Here is a 13248-nt window from a genome sequence, read left to right as displayed (position 1 = left end):
GGGCCCAGGCCCCCCCTTTCGTAGGAAAAATTTGGTTGATTATATAGGGAATCATTGAAGCATGACTGGAGCGGCCCCCTCTTAGGTCAGTCAGCCCCCCCTTAGGAAAAGTTCTGGATCCGCCACTGCCATATCAAATGAAACTCATGTGTTTGTCTACTTTGCTATCTTCTACAGATTGGAAAAAAATGCACATTAAAATCCAGGTATTAAGTATTTTGTTTTCTGAAAAATTTACATATACATATAACATCAAAACAATGAATTTTTAACCAGTAACCCGTGGCGGATCCAGAACTTTTCAAAAGAGGGGGCCCCCTAACTGACCTAAGGGGGACCCCGCTCGAGTCCTGCTACTGTGATTCCCTATATAATCCACCAAATTTTTCCGACAAAAGGGGGGCCAGCCCCCCTGGATCCATCTATGGTAACTGACCATGCAATATTCACAGAATGTTTGTTTATTATATAAAAATTTGCTGCAGTCTTTAGGTATAGTACAAATCATAGGCGGATCCAGGGGGGCCTGGGGGGCCCGGGCCCCCTCTTTCGTGGGAAAAATTTGGTTGATTATATAGGGAATCATTGAAGCATGACTGGAGTGCGCCCCCCCCCCCCCCCCTTTTTAGGTCAGTCAGCGGGCCCCCCTTAGGAAAAGTTCTGGATCTGCCACTGCAAATTGCCATTTGTATTGCTCAGTTGATTATAAATATAATTATTCTACAAATTAACTGAATGGAGTGATTTTATTTTTTTAGTTATAATTATTTACACTCGTCGATTTCACAGGTATTTGGGGCATGGACCCCCCTTTTTTGGACCTCACTAAAAAAAATATTGTTTAGTGTTTTTTTTATTTATTTACAATATTCTACAATGTATAAACATATATCAAGTCTCAACAATCCATTGCTAGTCGATTACAATAACTTTTTTTACTATCCATACGAGCCCAAGTGAAAAAAAATTTTCACTTGGGCTCGTATGGATAGTAAAAAAAGTTATTGTAATCGACTAGCAATGGATTGTTGAGACTTGATATATGTTTATACATTGTAGAATATTGTAAATAAATAAAAAAAACACTAAACAATATTTTTTTTAGTGAGGTCCAAAAAAGGGGGGTCCATGCCCCAAATACCTGTGAGGCAAATGAGGCAATTTCCTCACTTAAATTTCGGCATCTTTGTTATGTGTTTATTTGTTTATTGTAATTAAATACGAAACATAGTCTACTGTTGTTTTGTCTCAACCTAAAATTCTATAACTGATCATCGGTGGGTATGGTGGTCCTGCGAGAGAACGTTCTGTGCTGGTGATTTGGTCCTGTCAGGTGCTGGTGGGTCCTGATTCTGTGCTGGTGGGTTTGTTTACATTGTACCAGAACGGCAATAAAACGACTGTTTTGTTGCTTAATTTTTCTCTGATGCGTCATAAGTACCATGCAAAGTATATTACAACAATATTATATTGCAAAAGTCGTGCAAGTTCGTTAAACGGAATTGTCCTGACGTTGTGCTGGTGATAAGAAAAACGGTCCTGGTTCTGTGCTCCTATGTCCTTGTTCTGTGCCTTTATATTTTAGTTAAAAGTGGCATATATTCAAGATCATTGATGCTGTACTGTTATTGACTAATTAACTGTTGTCTGCTTTCTTGAAATTGACATGGTTGTGAATCTGTTTACTGTTATTATGAGAGAAAAAAATCCCCTATTTTTTTAAAATTTTTTTTTAAATTAACTGTAATCTTATTTATTGGCCTGTTAATGGAACCCTTCTTGCCCCCTTTTAAGATAAGAAAATATGTTTACGATTTCGGGATTACGATCATTTTGCAAGATCACCAAAATACGTTGTAATTTTTACAATACTTATATAAAGTAGATGATGTGTATGTTTGTTGTCAATGGACAAATTTCCATAAGAAACCAAAGGAAGTATATGTTAACAACCATACGTCATCGTACGACTTTCAACAATAACCCATAAAATAAAAATGTAAAAGGTTTTGCATAAAAATGGAGAGCAAAAATATAGATTTTTTTTAATTTTTTTTTACATAACTGAATAATTAAGGCCGTTAGTTTTCTCGTTTGAATTGTTTTACAGTGTCTTGTTGGGGCCTTTTATAGCTGACTATGCGGTATGGGCTTTGCTCATTGTTGAAGGCCGTACGGTGACCTATAGTTGTTAATGTCTGTGTCATTATGGTCTTTTGTGGATAGTTGTCTCATTTGCAATCATATCACATCTTCTTTTTTATAAAACAATACAAATCTACACACACAAAAAACTGGCTTAATATCAACTGGTTATCAACTCGAATCGCTATAAGATCATATATAAGCTCACCTAGCTGTGTCGAGGGGTCGTGTGAGGTTCATGTATTGTCTTGGTGTCCGCAATTACAAAAAGATCTTTCTGAAATTACTTGACCAAATGTTACCAAATTATTTTTCAAGAGTGAATCTAGGAAAAACAATATTCATCAACAAACATGACCACTGTCTGTTAAAATGTATTCGAATTTTCTGAGTTACAGCCGATTCCATTGAGTATGTAGGCAAAGGTAATATCTAGCATTTTTGTTTTATTTTTTCAGTTCTAGATTTTCTGAAAATGAGCATTTTTGTGTTACGCTTACTGAAACAGTTTAGAGGGTCAACTTTTTAATGGTTTATATATGAACCCATAAGAAACAAAATTGAAAAATCTCAACTGTTTTCTTCCATTTTTTATGAGTGAAAACGTCAAAAATCATCATTTTCGTCCTTGTTTACATTTTTTCATTGATCACCAGCACCCGTCAGGACCGAATCACCAGCACAGAACGTTCTCTCGCAGGACAACCATACCCACCGTGATAACTTTTCAATCATTCCTTTCAAACTATTCTTCCCCAATATAACTCAGCATCTCAATGGGTGATGTTCTCGATTACATTAACCTAGGCTAGTATAACGGTTACCATCATGGATCTTTGGTTAAAAATAGGCCCTTGCCGAAAAAAGAAAGCTTAAGGCGATACTGAACTGTGGTGAGGAAGGAATAATTCTAGTAAACTTACTGATGTTGCTTGTGTTCACACCAGAGGTTAAGGGAATCTTAAGAGTTTGAGTATTGAAAATAACCTCTGGAACTAATTCAAAAACTATAAACAGACTGCCAAGTACACTGGGGTATCGCACGAGAGCAGTCCTGTCTGCCTATTCATTAATGAGTCCAATTCATCAACTTTATTTGTTCTCACTACTGACGAACAAAATATAAATCATATGAAACCTGCATGGATTATTTTTTATCCATGTTCTATGGTCGGATTGTTGCCTCTTTGACACACTCCCCATTTCCATTCTAAATTTTATTTCGCTACAACCTAAAAAATTGAAAGAACATCCTGTATTCCAACCTTTAAAACGTGATTTTGTTTTTTCTAATTCTGGACTACGGATTTTGTGTCTTTATATGCGGTATTTCGGGATCGGATCCCAACACTCCGTTATTTCATTGATTCTGGATCTTAAATATGTTTCCACTGACTATTACAAGAAAAAATTGAAATCATGGACCTAGATGTAAACGGCGAAAAACTCCAGGCGACTGAATTCCCAAGTACCAATATCACACTAGTAAACTTACTCTATATAAAATCATATACGTGTATCTTACCTTGTTCTATGCCTAGTTTGTTTACTGGTCTTTACTCTTTGTCAGCATAAAAGCAAGTTTAATATTTTGTAACAGCGATTGTATGATAAAATCATTATGCTTATCATGCTTATAGGAAAGTTTAATTCCTTTATAAGGAATTTTACACAAACGTACGACGTGTTCTTGGGCTTTTATTAACTCTCCAAGTAATAAGCCTCTGTTGTGAACGTTCTTTTTTGCAGGGATGAAAGACGATGGATTTTTGTGGTCTCGCCATGCTCCATATGTTGATCGCGATTCCATATGTTGATCGCGATAAGGATGTCAGCAGACCAAATATTCTAAAACGATTTATAACAATTTCTCCTGAGTCGATGTTTGTTCCATGTTTTGGCGGCAGACTCAAATTTTTTATATTTGGATGTTTATATGACATATAAATTCAAATAAAGTTGTTACAAATTTGGTGTTATTAAATGTCTTTAAATATGAATAATCTATAATACTAAAATAACGAGGTCCAATTTGTCAGCCGTCATCACTTAAAAACGACGAATCAAAGAATTCAACTTTATATATAACTAATATAGTACAAAGGTGTAGATTAAAAATTACACCACTCCAGGCCCTTTCGTTTTCCACGTAATTAATGAGGGGGGGGGGGGGGGGGACAAGGGGTCCCAATAACAGCATAACAGCAAATTGATTTGGCTAATAACAGATAACAAGGAATTAAAATGTACAAAAACAGATAACAGTAAATGAAATATTAAAATTAGTCGGGTCCTTGACAAATCCAGTATTTCTTATTACGGGTATAATCATTTGAAATGAATTCCATTTTCTATGAACATGGTTTTTAGAGAAATATTTGGTATATTCTTGTCCGTCCGTTGTCAACATGTCGGACATAAACTCAAACACTCTTTAACCAATTTACATAAGACTTTTTTGGAAATTGTTTATATCTATTGACGCAAGCTCCCTATCGTTTTTTTTTATATAAATTTTAGATTTTAAGTTTTTGAGTAATGCTAGGGGTTTTATTCAATAAAAATGGCGGGGTTTTTTTCTTCAGTTTTCTGATAATATCTCAAAAATCCTTTCACATTTTACGTTATCGAGTTAAAGGGTTTTATTAGATAAAAAGGGGGGATTTTCTAGTTTTCGGACATAAACACAAAAAACGTTGTCAGCAGGTCTCATAAAACTTTGCTGAATTGTTTATATCTATTGTTATAAGCGCCCTTTCGATTTTTATTAATTTTCGATTTTATGTTATTCAGTTGAGGGGTTTATTCACTAAAAAAGATTGTATTTTCCAGTTTTCGGACAATAACTCAAAAATGTTTTCAGCAGTTCTCATGAAACTTTGATGTATTGTTTATATACATGATATATATTGACTGAAGCTCCCTTTCGATTTTGACAAATATCTGATATCACATTGAGAAGTTATCGAATATTTCAAAAAGGTGACGGGCGTATCATGCGCTCATGTCGTAGCTGTTTATTTGTTATGGAATACTTTTTTCAGCATTTATTGTTGTACAGTTATGGAAACTCATACATGCTTGTAATTTAACTATTCTGTAATTAAATTGAGAATGGAATTGAGGAATATGTCAAAGAGACAAAAATGATATCTAGTAAGAATTCAAGGGCAGTTATGGTATCATAGTAGGTCCGATTGACATAGTTCTTGTGTTTGTTGCTACTAAAAAATGACCTAAAAGAGTTTGAACATTTATATTCGCATTCTGACTTTTTTAAATGCCCATGTAATGAGGTGTGTGAATTTTTCTGAATAAGACTATGAGGCAAAGTTGCATATAGGGTAGAACAATCAAAAGCACCAATTATATTTAAAGCATGCAATTTCGCAAATATTTCGTCCCAATTTTGACACTCCAAAAGTAATATATTCCACTAGATCCAAAAGCCTTATTTGAACATTTTTTATCAGGTTTTTGATTGTACCAAGTCTACTAGTTAGTAGAATACATAGTAGCTTAATAGGGGTACAATGGCTTGAAGACGAAATAAATCTTTGTTTGTAATGAGTTATGTGCAGCGTCGGAACCCAGTAGATGGTGGGAACTTTCATTGTACAATGTATTTGGTTCTGCTTTAAAAAGAGTTGCGTCTATTTACCATATAGTATAAAAGGTTAACTGGTTGTAAGGACCTACTCCTTAATTGAGATCCTTTCTAGATATTCCTTTTCGTCATATAAACACAGGCACTTGTCTCAGAAAAAAATTTCCTATATACCATAACACAGGCACTTGTCTCAGATACAAATTTCCTATATACCTTAATAGTGTTATATAAAGGTATATTAGGGGGGGGGGGGGGGATCTGAGACAAGTGCCTGTGCATATTAAGAATTGTTCTTATTTAATATGTTCGTACGGGAAACAAGGAACAATACTCCTCATACAAAAAAATAAGATAATTCTAAATAAATGTTAAAAAAAAATGGAATTAATTACAAAGGATTATCATAAGATATACTGGAATTGTCCTGGACCTCACTTCTGTGACGGGTATAATTATGTTAATGGAATCCTTCTCTAAATACGGGACCAACATATTAGTAGTGGTAGACTCCAATATCCAATGATCATCAATTTCTACCGATTTTGACTGTCAAAAAAATGCTAACATTCCAATTTTCAATAACAGTTAACAGCAAAAACATTATCACAATAACAGATAACAAAAAAACTAAAAGCCCAATAACAGCTAACAATGAATAAGACAATAACAGCTAACAGCAAATATATTTTCAGAATAACAGATAGCAAAGAATTAAAATGCCCCTTAACAGCATAACAGCTAAACCCCTTGCCATCATTAATATTGCTAATAATTAAGAAGTTCCGGATCGAGTCCGATACCGATACCAATAGTATATTCACCTGTTACCTATTATCTTATCTGTACGTTCCGCATCTAACAGGCGCACCACCAAACGGTGTATTCAGGATTAATATGCTATATACACGGAATCACAGGGTTGACACTACTAAATTGTCAAATTGTTACCTATTGTAGTATTTTAATCAGTAAGACTTTCTAAGATAACAATACGAATACTAAAAATCTGTGACTAAAAATAAGGCGTATAGGTACAGCTTTCAATTTGTTAGCGGGCATGACGTAAAACAGCGAATCAAAGAATTCAACTTTATTTATAACTAATATAGGACAATGCTGTTGATTAAAAAATACTCCATTCCAGGACCTTTTGTTTTCCAAATAATTAATATTACCAATAATTGATATGTTCCAGTTCGACGGGTTCAAACAAAGATTTGAAAGCAGAGAAAACTGTGTATCTTATAATCGGCATGACTTTACCAGATGACAATACTAATACTAAAATAAGGCTTGCGCATAGTTATATACTTTAATTCAGTCACGAACCCGCGATAATTTAATCATAATAATTTTTTTTATTTTTCACAGATTTAGATTAAATATCTAAAATATATTTGTTGATGTTGTTTTAAAATTTAATTTCAATATAATAATATGTAATATAACAAAATCAGGATAAATTCGTTACACAGTGTTCAATTGTCCTAATACGAAATTTATCGGGTCAATAAAATTCATATCGGGTGAGGCAAATTTTATTGACCCGATAAATTCTCGTATTAGGACAATTGCACACTGTGTAACTAATAGTATTCAGCTTTCCGTTAGTGATATAGATATCAAGATCGAGGAAAAATCAGTGGTCATTGTTAGTATTAGCTTTATTTAAAGTAACTTCAACAGGATAAATTTCTTTAATATACATATTGAAGTCGTCATTATTGAGAGCCAAAATATCATCCAAATATCTAAAAGTATTATTAAATTTGTTTATCAGATGTTGTTTCGATGTGTTTTTGCTTATTTTTGTCATAAATTGTAACTCATAGCAATACAAAAACAGGTCCGCAATAAGTGGTGCACAGTTAGTCCCCATTGGAATTCCGATAATCTGACGATATACGGAATCCCCAAAGCAAAAAAAAAAATGTTATCTAGTAAAAATTCAAGGGCATATATAGTATCAAAGCATGTCAAATTGACATAGTTTTTTTTTTGTTTATTGCTACTAAAAAATAACCTAAAAGAGTTTGAACATATATATTCACATTCTGATTTTTTAAATGCCCATTTAATTAGGTGTGTGAATTTTTTCTCAATGAGAATGTGATGAAATGTGGTATACAGGGTAGAAAAATCAAAACTTTGAACAGATTCAAAATCACCAATATAAGCATGCAATTTATCAAGTACTTCCAACGAGTTCTTGACACTCCAAAAGTAATTAATTCCACTATTTTCGAAGGCCTTATTTGAACAATTTATTATCAGGTTTTGTACCAAGTGTGCTGGTAAGAAGAATAGACAATTTAGTAGTGGAACAATGGCTTGAAGACGAAATAAATATATATTTGTAAGGTGTTTTGTGTAGCTTCGGAAGCCAATACATATCTTCTAATCTGAGTTAATTAATTACTAAAAACAATTAAATGTCTTCTAATCTGAGAAGCAAGTTTGACATTTCAACGAAATCTTTTACTTATGATAATGATGATCCTCCACAAAGAAATATAAATAGAACCATACAAATACTAAGCAAATACATTTTCTCAGATACCATCTCCATATAAAAAAAATCATATCATGAAGAAAAAAAACTGTCATACATGTGTTCCTCTCCTTGCTTCAAAATGTATCCAAAATCAAAGATGTGGAACATATTCTATCATAATCATTTGGTAATTGATGCAATTAATGTCGCTTCCATGCTCGTCTTGAACATAAAAAAACTTGATATTAAATAAACAAATCCCCTAATGCTCAGGTTGGTTGTCATATTGTTCAACACAGTTGATAATATAGTATCCTATGGGGAAAACATAGAACTTCTTTTGTCATACAAAACACTGTCAAACATCCAAACATACTATCTACACTGATCTGTGTCCACACTTGTAAATTAAGTAAAAAAATCGTTTAACATTGATAATATTCAAGAAGCATTAGCTGTCAAATTCATCGTCAACGATTTGACTCAAAATCTCATATTTGATTCATAACATACTATACATGTCGTATACAATGAGACAACTCTCCACAAGAGACCAAAATGACACAGAAATTAACAATTATAGGTAACCGTACGGCCTCTAACAATGAGCAAAGCCCATACCACATAGTCAGCTATAAAAGGCCCCGAAATGACAATGTGAAATAATTCGAACGAGAAAGCTAGTAGGCTTATTTGTATACAAAAAATGAACGAAAAAAATATGTAACACATAAACAAACGACAACCACTGAATTACAGGTTCCTGACTTGGGACAGGCACACACATACATAATGTGACGGGGTTAAACATGTTAGCGAGATCCCCCTAACTTGGGACAGTGGTATAACAGTTCAACATAAGGACGAACTATACAAATGAGTTGAAAAAGGCTTAACTCATCAGATGGACAAAAATATATGATTAGAATAAGCTATTCAATAATGCTTTGACACGATAATATTTATCAACATGGCGTTTGTATTTTTTGTCTAGACGTCATCTAATTTAACCATATTGATGACCCCCTAAGACTACCGACGGTCATATAACCCAAAATAAACAGGTAGCGTCCACGTGCACTTGGATTTTTCCTGGTCTGTTTGATTATATATTGTAGGTTAAAATGTATGTTTATCGTCATTTTTACCTGTGTAAGAATTTTTTGAAGTGGATTGAATCAGTCAACTAAATCATTCATCCTTATTTTCTTTCAATGTTGCCATTTTTTCCTTTTGATAGCTGAATACATGTGTAACGGTAAACCCATCTCCAGCTAAGGGGTTAAATCAAAGGTTACTTGAACATGGATTCAACGAGGTCGAAATATTCACTTGCAATTGAATAATCATAATGAGTAATGTTTCTTATCTGTTTTTGACAAAATTGAACCAAATTTGCTTCTAAAAGCGAATTAGTATCTCACGTTATCACTTTCTTTAATGAATGAACAACAACAACAAAAAAATATCCTTGTTTTCATATCTCGTAGCCAATGCCCTTTTAATTGACTCTCAAAATTGAATAAATTTTGGTTGATAAATAATTGTCCCACAATCATGTTTTCACGAGTGCATGGTAAACACTCACTAGCTACACTAAATGTATGTTGTCTGGTTGAGATTGTGTTTTATGGAATGAATTGTTCCATTCAAGTTTTCGAAAGAAGACCTTGTTTTTCGAGTGAAATTACACATGTCATTGATAAGATCAATGTACTTCTATTGCCTGGAAGAAGCAATAAAAAAACTGTTAACGAGCAACTCGAAGCAATAAAAGAACTGTTAACGAGCAACCCGATATAGTGGTGGCAAACTTTAGTCATAGACTGTTAAAGATAAGACAAGATGTTATATAAACACTTTTAATACACGATGTAAAACTGTAAAAACATCAAATCAAATGTATAGTTTAATAGTTACATGTATAATTATGTTTTAAAATGACAGTGCATCGTAATGCATCGTAAGCATGAAAATCAATGATGTGTCATTTTTAATATTTCCTCCTCATAACTCTGTTTCTGCGAAAGAAGCACACTCCTGTACATGGAGTCCATACGGGCAAAGAAAAATGGGAAATTAATATTTGCGAGGTTGAAATCATCCCGTTTGCGTCACTGATTGTGATGTCCTGTGAGGTCTGTTGTTGATGAAAGATGTTTTTTGTCGTTTTGTTGTTTGTTTTGTCGACTATTATATTATTTATTTGCGCGTTTTTCTGTGATGAGTGTTTAATCGCGAGTATTTGCGCGTTTTTCTGTGATGAGTGTTTAATCGCGAGTGTTTGTGCTGTTTTTCTGTGATGAGTGTTTAATCGCGAGTGTTTGTGCTGTTTTTCTGTGATGAGTGTTTAATCGCGAGTGTTTGTGCTGTTTTTCTGTGATGAGTGTTTAATCGCGAGTGTTTGTGCTGTTTTTCTGTGATGAGTGTTTAATCGCGAGTGTTTGTGCTGTTTTTCTGTGATGAGTGTTTAATCGCGAGTGTTTGTGCTGTTTTTCTGTCAAGCAGTGTTGTCATTTTTGAATAGCGATATTTTTCAACATTGTCATATAAGCGGGAGGTTATTCAATAAAACCAGGTTCGACCCACCATTGTTTCTTAAAATATCCTGTACAAAGTCAGGAATATGGCAGTTGTTATCAAATGGTTCGTTTCTATGAATGTTGGCGTTTGTTTTTGTTGCACTTGAAGTGTTTCCCTCGGTTTTAGTTTGTAACCCAGATTTGAACACCGGTATCTTATATTACTGTTGCCTTTATATGTCATAGTTTTTAGTGTGAAGTCGTCATCTGTGTCAATATTAAGAACACAATATATGAAGCAGTCCCTCTTGTGTCAATTATAGTATCCTTAATTTCATTACTGACTGAAGTATCGATTATTCAGTCGTACGGTAGGACATCATCAACATATAATTTATATGAATTAAAGTAGAATCAAAGAATTTCGCACGGTGCTTTTTTCTTTTTGTCTTTTCGAAGGTTCTGGATGAATTCTGCTTCGTACGTGTACAAAAATCAATCTGCCAGTAGGGATGCACGATGGTATCCAGTATAAAAATACTAGATTTGTTCGGGTTTTTTAATGTTTAAACCAGAGGAAAGAAGGACAGATTTCTGATTTTCTAAAATTTCATCATTTTTAAATGATGTTAAAGAATTTGTACTATTGCCACACAGGCACTTGTCTCAGAATTCCCCCTCCCCCCTATATACCACATATATATTAAGGTATATAGGGGGGAAATAATTCTGAGACAAGTGCCTGTGTATTACCAGCTGTTTTGTTTATTCCAAGATCTTTTGTGAGACATTCCAAATAATGTTTTTACATCATTACTAACACAATTCTATAGCAATGTTCTTGTAATGGTTATATGATATATTGATTAAAACGATTACAAACTTAGTCCCAATTTTTCATATTCCAATTATTAGAAATTTATCTGTGGCGTCACTTTTTGTTACGTTGATACATTCGTGTGACGTACAACTCATAATTCTGTTGTGATCTATATGTTCCGTCGTAAACGAATTTTAGGTGTTTGTTCTTATTCTGTAGATTTCATGTTGAATTGTCCTATTATATAACTTATTTATGTACTTTTCTGTCCTGAGAGTTTGTGCATTTATTTGTACGTACTGTATTGCAGCCATGATGTTATGTTGTCAATTAAGCGTTAATTTTAACATTGCCATATAAGCGGGAGGTTTGGCTAGCCACAAAAACAAGTTGAACCTACATTTTAATCATTTTTCTCTACCAATTACTAGTAGTCCGTTTCTATTCATGTTGGCGTTTTTGTTTTTGTAGCAGACCAGTACGTATTTCTTTGTTGTTTCGTTTTTTCCCTCTGATAGTTGATGTGACTCCATCAGTTTTGGTTTGTGACCTGTGTTTGTTTAAGTTAAATAAAATAATGACTATTGAACAGCGACACACTACTATTGCCTATGTTTTACATAATTATGAAGACAAACCCGTTGGAGGCTTTATCTTTTTGGAACAACTATACATTTTTGTCATGAAAAGTTTTAGAGGATAAATCATTCACAATCTCCGAGTTCTTGATTGAGTAAGAAACCCTTGTGCACATAGCAGTACAACGCAGTTTCCATTCAGTCAAAAGGTAAAATCACTTAAATACTGAACCCGAGGAAAATTCAAAACGGAAAGTCCTAATCAAATGGCAAAATCAAATGGTAAAACACATCAAACGAATGGACAACTGTCACATTCCTGACTTGGTACAGGCATTTTTAAACGTAGAAAATAGTGGATTGAACCTGGTTTTATAGCACTAAACCTCCCCCTTGTACGACAGTTGCATCAAATTTAATATTTAATCATTTCCACTAGTAAAAGATTTCCATACACCAAAAATAGTTGACCTATATATAGTTTTAGAAAAAAAAAAGACCAAAACACAAAATCTCACCTTTAACCACTGGACCATGAAAATGGGGTTAAGGTCAGATGATACCTACCGCTTAGACATGTTTGCCTTACAATCATTGCATAATCCAATTATAGACCTATTGCTTATCTGAGATAAGACTTTATACAACAAAAAATTAACCTTGTTCACTGATCCGTGAAATGAGGTCAGATGATAACTGTCTTACAGGTAAAAGGACCTTGCAAGGTAATCTCATACTGAATATAATTATTCTTTTACACCTGATATGAGAGAAAATACCATTACAAATTAATTTTTTTTTCAAGTAGTCACTGAACCATGAAAATGAGGTCAAGGACAATGGACATATGACAGACAGAAACTTTATAATATAAGGCATTTATATATAGTATGAAGCATCCAGGTCTTCCACCTTCTAAAATATCAAGCTTTTAAGAAGTAAATTACTGCCGCAGCAGCCACCTCTGGATCACTATCCCTATGTCAAGCCTTCTGCAACATAATTCGCAGGCTCAACACAAATCTACAAAAGCAGACCAGGAACATATATATGGAAGGGACTTGACACTACCTAATTGT

This window comes from Mytilus edulis, chromosome 4, assembly GCF_963676685.1.
Source record: "Mytilus edulis chromosome 4, xbMytEdul2.2, whole genome shotgun sequence".
Lineage (NCBI taxonomy): Eukaryota > Metazoa > Mollusca > Bivalvia > Mytilida > Mytilidae > Mytilus > Mytilus edulis.
The sequence above is the reverse complement of the archived record's forward strand: the minus strand, read 5'-3'. Positions refer to the sequence as shown.